Source organism: Lupinus angustifolius, chromosome LG18 (assembly GCF_001865875.1).
Source record: "Lupinus angustifolius cultivar Tanjil chromosome LG18, LupAngTanjil_v1.0, whole genome shotgun sequence".
NCBI lineage: Eukaryota > Viridiplantae > Streptophyta > Magnoliopsida > Fabales > Fabaceae > Lupinus > Lupinus angustifolius.
In genome coordinates, this window is record NC_032026.1 from 4,668,901 (window position 1) to 4,678,816 (window position 9,916).

The window sequence follows — 9,916 nt, forward strand, 5'->3', positions numbered from 1 at the left end:
ATCGATTAAAGCCTTGGTTAATCGATTAACGTTGTTCAAAAACATAACTGATTCTGTTTTCCAAGTTTTTCAGTTTCAACAGCTTTTCAAAAAGTTAGGTTAATCGATTAACTCATGCCTTAATCGATTAACAGAATATTTTCATATGTATTTTCAATTACGAAAACTCAAATATGTTATACATTTGATTCATACATGTTTAACAATAAGTTTATGCCTAGGATGCACATATACATGTATTTATGTGATGCATGAACATATTATAAATGACATATCTCAAAGATGAAATGATTTAAAGTTTTATGCATATGAGACATGTGTTAAGGTTACCTAAGCCTTAGACTCAACCTAAACGAGTCTCTAGTCTAAGTCTAGTACCAATCAAAAGACTTAAGCATGTTGATTTGTTGATGATCTTCAAGCTCTTATTAGCACAAGTTGTCCTCATCAAAACCATGACATATATTGAGAGAGCTTTCCAAAGTGCTCCTCTTGACATGCGCACTTTCAGTATTTAAGGAAATTTCCTCATTTTTGAATCTCCATCTTACTCATTCATACCTCTTCAAACCGTGGTACCCCCCCACAAACTAAAAAAACCTCCATTTTCAACCGTTTTGAGTGATTTTTGAGTCTAATCATATCACATTTTCACTTCTAAATATATTGCAACCATTATTTTCATGTTTAGTTCTCAAAATCAAAAACCCCAAATCTCTCAAAACCTAGATTTCAAAACTTCTTTTTCATGGCTTCTACATCAAAAACCAAGAAGCAATGTATCAATGTGACTCAGAGAAAACAACCAACCTCTTCCAAGGCTAATCCATTAGATTTGGCACTACGTCTTGGTAATAAGGAACATCGCTAAGTGTTCATGGAGCATTTTCTATAGATACTCATCTTTGCTCCAAAGTTTGGTAAGTTACACTCTTTCGAGTCCGACGATTTCATTTTCCCCATCCTTCTTAGGCAAAAAAACCTATTTGATTTTTTGTCGAATGCATTGTGCTTACTACCCTGAAGTTGTGAGGGTATTTTACAACAACTTGACATTTAACATGAATAAAATCTTCTCCTATGTCAAAAGCAAGGAAGTGACCTTGGACTTTAGAACCTTGAGTTCCATCTGCGGTAATATACCTTTCATAGGAGCAATAGTAGAATCAAGCTTTCAATGTGACTTAGAAGAGTATAACAAAAACAATTTCTACTAATCTATATGTAGATATTCTAAGAGGAAAATTGAAATGCGTAAGCAAAGGGTCATAGGTGAAACTGTGAAAAAAAAGAGATATTCTCTCTATTGGTAGTCTAAACCTAGAAGATCGTTTGCTTCATTACTTTCTCAGTTATGTTATAGTTCCAAAATTTTCAAATTATTCGTAACTTAGCGATATGAAACTACAACTGATGTATGCTATTAAACATAATGTTCCAATTAACTGAACTTTGATGGTAATGAGATAAATGTGGACTTTTAGAGATGATCACTAACCATTGCCTTATGATATCATCATAACTACCATACTTGAGCATTTAAGTGTGTCTACTGCTAGAGAGTCCAAGATCCTACTCGATGCTAGGTATAATAAAATTTATGTGGATGTGATCCACAAGATGGGATTCTTTCGAGATAATACCTATATGATTTATAAGCTTTGTATTGATCATCAGACTACTCTTATGGAAAATCCCTCTGCTGACCCTCCTACAGAACAACACTCTTCATTCCATGTTGAGTAATCTTCATCTGGTTCCATGCATTCCAATCAAATTGTCATGGATGAGTTATTCTCACTTCGAGGCTACATCACCACAATGATGGATGCTCTTGATACTACGAATCAATAAGTCCAAGTGGAACTTAGACAATAGTCGAATCAATTGGATTATATCGATTTGGATTATGAGTGTGCTAAGCCATAATCTTAGTTTGTCTCTTTTGATGTTGTTTCTATTGAACTTGATTGGATGTTTTTTTTTTGCTTTGTATTTTGCTTAACTTTTATTTACTTTATGTTATGTATGAACTGATTATACATTAATGTTTACAATGTTATGGTACTTTAAGAAATTCGATCATCTTATGGAATTTACAACTATTGAGTTCATACTTGATTATTATGACCTTGGCTTAAAAATATGTCAAAATGTTATCATGTTATCCTTTTGGTATATATATGTGTATATATTGTGTTGGAAACTTGGCTTTCCTACTTTTTCATGAATTCAAAAGGGGGAGAAAAGTTGGAGTTTGTGTTTTCCATCTAAATCATTGCAGGCACATATTTAAAAACAAGGGGGAGTATATAAGATAGGGGGAGCATACAAGTCAAATATGTCAAAATCATTTGAAGTATGATGATCTTATAAAACTTCAATTGCAAAATGATGTTAGTTTGTCATCATAAAAAAATGGGAGATTGTGAACAAGATCGTGCTCCTGACCTTGGCACGGTTTTATTGAAGACACCAAGATCACAATAAAAAGAAAAAGGAAGGACACTTTGAAGACAAAGAAGATCAAGCTTCAAGGCAAATAGAGTCTAAGTCTTCAATGTGTACTTTTATCCTTTGACTCTAAGTATGTTTAGTAAACAATGCTCAAAAGGATGTTAAAACTATTTTCAAAGAAATTGGAAAATTTTAGACAATTCGAAACAAATTTCAAAATGCTAAGTAACGGGTTACTTGACCTGAGTAAAATGCTATTAGACCTAGGTAACAGGTTACTCGAACTGTATAATAGTGAGAAATAGGTTACTAGGACTGTGTAATAAGTTGCCTGACTGAGTAAAAAGTTACCTAACAAAAATGACACAGTGTAACTGATTCCTGTAAAGCAGTAACCGATTATTACTCAATAGAAAGTTTGGGTAATCGATTACACGAAGGTGTAACCGATTACACGGAGCTGTTAAACTAGATTTTCAAATCCAATCTGAACAACTTTCATCCAAACTTAATAGGTTTCATTCCAATTGTGTCCCAACTTCATGTAAGGGTATATTGGTTTATTGGAAACATATTTAAAGGCCTTGGAACAACCATTTCATAACACGTCTTGAACATGTATTTACACTCAATTTTCACATAAAATTCTCTGCACTTTCATGCAATTTTTGTTCTAAACTTTCAGATTTTTCTGAAGTTGCTTTGAGTGCATGTTCTAAAGTTTTTCCAAACTTAAACACTTTTAAGAGTATTGTGTACTAAGTGTATTGAGAGAAAGATAATTGCAAGTTATAGAATTTTATATCTTATAAAGGCAATCCTTGCTCTAGAGTTTATCTTCAATCTTATTGTAAAACTTGTCATCACAATGGTGTGGTGAGAAGGGGAAAAGAATACATGAAAATGTTGTTTCCCAAGGGTTTAAGGTATTAGTAAGTGTGTAAGGTACAAGGAGTCTTGGGGAGAGAAATTATAATTACAACTCATAATATCAAGGAAAGAAATCTCTTCTGTTGCAAAAGTACTATAATAGCCTTTGGTGGACAAGAAGATGAACAAATATAAATATCTATGTACTTTCTCTCTACTTTCTACTCTTTCATGTTTGTTAAAAGTTTTACTTGGTGACGTTTTTTGCAATATTTCTGATGCAACACATTCTTATTTTATAAGCAGAAAAAATGGCCATTACTCTTAACAACTAATTCCCCCCCCCCCCCCCTCTTAGTTTCCATCTAATACTTACATGCATATGCCCCGATCACCATCCATGAGAGGGCCATACACGAGTTGGCCAGTTGGACCTCGTCTCGAGCGTTTTCCCAGGCACCTATTGAAACATTTCAGGAAAAGGCCTCAAGGGCAGACTTCTCCGATGTTAGGTTGTGGTTCTAAGCTCGAGCCTCCTTCACTTGGTGGTCTAAGACTGAAGTTTGAGTTTGACTTCGCTACAACTCCTCTTCATCCTTACCTGTCCGAGCCTCCAAGGCGTCCAATGCTTCTTTAGGGCTTCTACTTTTCGGAGGCTTTCTCCTTCGCGAACTTCCTTCTATATCGAGGATGACTCTAGGTAGTCTCTTCAATGACTATTGTACACAGGGTCGACTCCGTCGGGTTGACTATAGGAAAAGGAGTTGGTAAAGTGGCAGACTCCCTACTCCGGTCATCACACACCCGATAGTTGGTTAACAAGGACTCAAACTTCACCTAGAGGTGGTGAATAGGTGGCTCAAGTAAAAATTAAAAACAATTCGAATACAAAATATAATCTCAAAATTACTTGTTTTAATCTCTTAAATGGTTGCTTAATCAAATAACATAATGCTTGAGCTAATCGATTAACATCAGGCTTAATCGAGTACCCTTGTTGATTTTCTTGAAAATATTTTGTTCTTGATGCAGCAAGAAAGCAGTAATTAATCTGATCTAATATGCACTTAAATAGTTTAATGAAAGTGATTAATCATGCAGATTCACTTATGCAATAATCTCTATATGAATGTAATCAAATATAGCGAAATACGATAATTGCATGAAAGTAAAAGTATAAGGAAAGAGAGAAGCTCCACTGCAATCTACTGTTAGGTATCAGTGGACAAAATACATCTAGAGGGTTGAATAGGTGTCGTGGTTACCAATTACCGCTTTTTGCACCGAAGCCCTATTCTGGATAAAAAACCTAGTTAATAGATTAACACTATGTCTTAATCGATTAAGTCATAGAAAAAAGCAAGTTGTGAAATGGCTTATTGATCAGCCACTCACCGATAATCAGATACAGATAAATCAAATATACTTGGACATAATTAAACTCAATATGGCAATTTTACAATATCCAAATTATCAGCTAAAATTAGGCAATATTACAACTTGAAATTAAAGAGATTAAGGATAGAAAGAGCCTGCAACAGGGAATTTTATCATGGTTCGTTGCGGGTCCACTTGTAAACTACATCCAGGCCTCCCCTTTTGATCTCGAGAGATTTTCTTCACTAATATTGAAACAAATGTATTTTTACATGCACACTTCCAATACACAAACTTAGATGTTCCCTTCTTGAATCCAAGAACCCAATTTCTTGGTTTGACTCACCTAATCGCCTAAGAAAACCTTTCTTCCGATCTAGCCCCAGCCAATAAATGTTCTGGACTCAAGGCCTCTAAGTCTTGGTGAAGACTCACTGAGTATCTTTGGTGGTACGACACCAAGAGACGATTTCCCTTATTACAATACAAAAATTACAAAAAATAGAGTATTATCAAGCACAGTGTAGCTCAAAATATCACAATTAAATCTCAGCTAAAAATCATATACAAGACTCGCAAGTAAGCATGAATATGTATGAGTTAATTGATGTGCGAAAATAGAGAATTTATATCCTAGAATTCTTCTAAAGAAAGGCAAGAATCATGCAAAAGAAGATAGCAAATGTTAACACATTAATCACATGCAATTAGATCATAATTAAACCCTAAACATGATACTATCTCTCACTATATCACAATGCATTTCTCTCTGCCTAAAATGGCACAAATGAGCACAAAAAATATGCAATTTAGCAATTCTAAAATGAATGATATGATGTATGGTGCAAGACCTAAAAACACAGTTTATATTGAAAATATTTCTGAGACCCAGTTAATCGATTAAGTGCCCTTTTAATCGATTAACGAGTTGTTGAGAATAATTGATTTCAGTTTTTCAGTTATCTGTTAAAACCGAATTCACGTTAATCGATTAACTCGTTCCTTAATCGATTAACTGACATATTTTTCAGCTAAATGGTAAAATGGTAAACTACCTATATGTTATGCTTATCAACTATATGTGATGCACAAATAACATGTATGATTAATGCATGAACATATAGTAATCTAGATTGCATGTCTCATGTAAATGATTTGACTATTTTTAAGACTTGTGAGAATTGCACCTAGGTTTACCTAACCTAGACTCAATATCTAAGACACATATCTATGACTCTAAAAATGACTCTTGTAAGACTTATTCTAGATATGAGATCCTTGAGTCCATGGCTTGTTGATTTCTTGAGTCATCTTCAAGCTTTCAATGAATCCTTGTCTTCATCAAAACATATGCAATTTAATAGTACAACACTTTGACACTTACACTTTCATCTACATCCAGTCCTCCCCTTCTGATCTTGGGAGATTTGCTTTATTAAGAAGAAATCAAATGTTTATACAAACACTTCTTCCACCAAGAATTCTCTTGGGCAAAGCTTCTAATGGATCCACACCACTTCTAAACAAGTATACCCATAGAGATCTCTTCTTGGACCTTAAACTCGACCTAGGATTTCTCCTAAATTTCTTTATTCTTCCAAGGTGATGCCTTACACCCTAAAGAGACAAATTTATAAAACGATTGGTACAACATGTACAAAGTTCAATGCACCTATGATGTGCTAATCATACACTAAAATTCAAAACTAACAATCCTTTGATAAATCTCATAATCTCATAGATGAATATGAATGATTATGAGAAACAGAAGAAAAATATTTGAAAACTATGAATGCTTGAAAACTAAAGCCCATTCAAAGATTCACAAAACTCTCTCTTTTAACATAAAATTCTATAACTCTATTCAGAAAAACACTCTTTAAAATCTGTGTATCAATCTTGCATCATGTTCATGTATGTCTTGTGTTTTTGCCTATGGGAAAGGATGGTGAAATACCATTTAGTTTCAAACTGTTTTCTATTGGGGATAATCGATTATGTAACTACTTAACCGATTAACATTTCTTTAAAACGTCCAAGATTCCAAAACAGAAACTGATTTAATCGATTAACCATGTCCTTAATCGATTAACGGGTTTCCCATTTACAAAGACTTAATCAACTAACTTTAACCTTAATCGATTAACAGTGTTTTGAAAAGACTTAGTTAATTTTCCATAAACCTCTAACATGAGTGATTAATGCATGATGCATGATTTTGAAAAATATATAAGTACTAATGAATCAAAATTATGTATGTATGTTAAATGCACCTAAATCATGTTATGCATGAAAATCTCATATGAATTATGTTCATACTCTAATTTGTTAGATTTATCATTAGGTTCACCTAACTTAAACTCTATCCATTCAAAGCATCTTAGGACTTAAAATAAAAGGATTACTCTAACTTTGTTGATCCTTTCTTGAAGCTTGAATTGAGTCTTCATGTTGGTGTAGATGATTTGTCCTTGTCCATAGTCTTTAAGTTTTGTCTTCATTAAAATCATGTTATTGCATACTTGCATTCACATCGGTCATGGACATGAGGAGCGAAGACAAAATAACTCTCCATGGACTCCATCAAGAACACTCGTGGATGCGTCCCCACCTTGAATGAACTGGTCAACCCCTAGACTCCATGGTCAATCAAATAATAGGGGTTACTTGCATTATTGGGAGGCAGGACGAAAGAATCTGATATACACTCAAAGTTACAAGCCACTGACGTATCAACAGAAGATTCATTAGGATCTGAGGAGATAAGCCCAGAAACGACGAACAACCACTCAGGATGAAGAGAATCCCATCGGGCGAGGTCGTCCCTCTCTAGGTTAGAGCTGACAAGCAACATTAAGAACTCCTTTGAGTAGTTCCCAACTACCCATTTTCTTTGTGCCTGACCACGCCCTAGGGGCAGAGGAAGCCCCCCTTGTCCGACGTCATTGAGAATACAACATGGTAAAAGACAGGGGAGGATCCAACAAAACCTTAATAGAACTGTCACTAGTGGAATTCTCTTCAGCAACACTTATCCTCACCATTTCACAAACAGAAAACTGGAAATAGAAGAAGGAGGAGAAGGTTACCTATACGTTGGAAGAAGACGAGTTCGCATCGCGAATTTGAAGGAAGTTGGCAAAATCTCAGAATTTCTTCAATGTAAAGAAGATAAGGTACAAATCAAATTAGGGTGAGGTCCTATTAATAGGGAATGGGAGGAGAGAGGGAACTAGGCCTCCGAAAGACAATACCTCCCAAGGATCGCCCCAAATCACATATTTGTCGTTCATATGCACTCAAGTGTGGATCCAACGACTTGCACAAGAAAAGAAATGACAAAACATTAACTAATGGATAAAGCACCTCACATCTTAACTGTCTAAAAACACACAAGCAAAAGTACATGCCTTCCACTAACCATACAAGTTCCCACACACCCCTTGCCAACCTCGTGTCGCAGATCTACATGACATTTATCACGACCTCTCACCTAATACTCAAATTAAGAAATGCACTGATGAATTGGAGCACACCAATTGTAGGTTGGACTTTTGAAACTTATTCTTGCATTACAAAGTGGTCTGACCGCCAGTACTGACTAAAGATCAACCCAAACTTTTCATTGACCACCCAAGATCCAATACTGATTAAGTCTATTGGAACGACCGTACCCAGTCCTACTACTAGACTGAGGGCAACTATTCCAACCTGCTACCAAGACATGTTACGACCATCCAATATGTGCATGTCACAGACAAATACTAAGCGAATGAAATTTGGCTCATGCAACTATTTATCATGGCCGGATAGTTGGCCTACCCAGACAAAGGATAATATTGAAGGGACAAGACCTACTCAGCTAGTCATGGGACCATAAGCCTTACTACATGACTGCCACACTGCTTGAACAACACAGATCTCTGCTAAGTGATTGGCATACCATCTAAACATCACAGACCCCTGCTATAGAGTTGAACACGTCGTCGAACATTGTGCCATTCTCTATCATTCGGCGAGGATAGAATAAATATACGATTTCGACAATTGGGGAAGGTGACAAGATGACCTACCATGGATAAAGCATTGTACCAGCAAGATTACTCGCATGCTTGTCTGAGGCAAACCTGACAAGATAGGACAAAATGGGTTGTCATGCTAATAACATCTACTAGAGAATATTTCATGCTCACCTCCTCTATAAATAGAGGAGACCCCTCTTAAGGAAGTTAACACTTACTACTCTCTCATATACTCTTGTATCCTTATTCTCTCTACATATCTTCACATATACTTACTAGAGCGTCTGGGTGTCTTTTCAAGTACCCACCCAAGCAGTCCCAGATCAACTAACTCTTAACCAGATTCATCAATTCCATCCTAACCTCCAACGTACTAAGAACAACTTGAAAAGTCTTGAAAAGATTAAGAATTTCAAAATATTTATTTGGATTTGTATATGCCAATAATTTCTATATTCTTTGTTTATGATATTAAACATCTCTTATAGATTTAGCAGTTGATTATTGGTTCTGAGGCACCATATGTAATGGGAGTTGGAGTTTACAATCAACTTATTTGCAAGTTTTTGTGCTTTTCTTTGTTAAAGTAGCAAGTTTTAGTTCTAAACCAAATCGAAGAACTTAGAATGTGTGAAGAAGATCTTCCTTTTGACCTTGGCACGGTTTTGATGAAGACACCAACATCACCAAAAAGAAGAAAAGGAAGATGACTTATGCAGACAAATGAAGATAAAACTTCAAGACATTAGATTAAGTCTTTGTAAGTACTTCTATCCTAAACTCTTAAGTATATACAAGTATAATTGCTCAAACTATTTTTTAGAAAATGTGAGACACTTTTAAAAGACTTAAAACATTTTTCAAAAATAGTGTGTAACAGGTTACTTCATTGAGTAACAGGTTACATGTGTGAGAAAAAAGTTATCCAACTGAAAAACTGATTTTTGAAGCTGAGTAACCGATTACTCAAAGTGAGTAACCGATTACTCAAAATAACTTTTAAGTATCTGTTGGACAGAGAGTTTGAGTAACCGATTACTCAAAGTGAGTAACCGATTACTCAAAGTGAGTAACCGATTACTCAAAGTGAGTAACCGATTACTCAAAGTGAGTAACCGATTACTCAAAGTGAGTAACCGATTACTCAAAATAATTTTTAAGCATCTGTTGGACAGAAAGTTTGAGTAACC

At 35.1% G+C, this 9,916-nt stretch overlaps 1 protein-coding gene across 1 annotated transcript in view; it reads right to left on the bottom strand.

Annotated features, from left to right (window-relative positions):
* The window catches only part of LOC109332341 (myb family transcription factor EFM-like), a 23,135-nt gene that overhangs the window by 6,643 nt on the left and 6,576 nt on the right, over positions 1–9,916 (bottom strand). Inside the window, exon 7 of the mRNA XM_019567294.1 lies at positions 3,650–3,658. The gene's annotated coding sequence lies outside the window, so the exon portion shown is untranslated. The remainder of the gene's footprint in view (positions 1–3,649; positions 3,659–9,916) is intronic.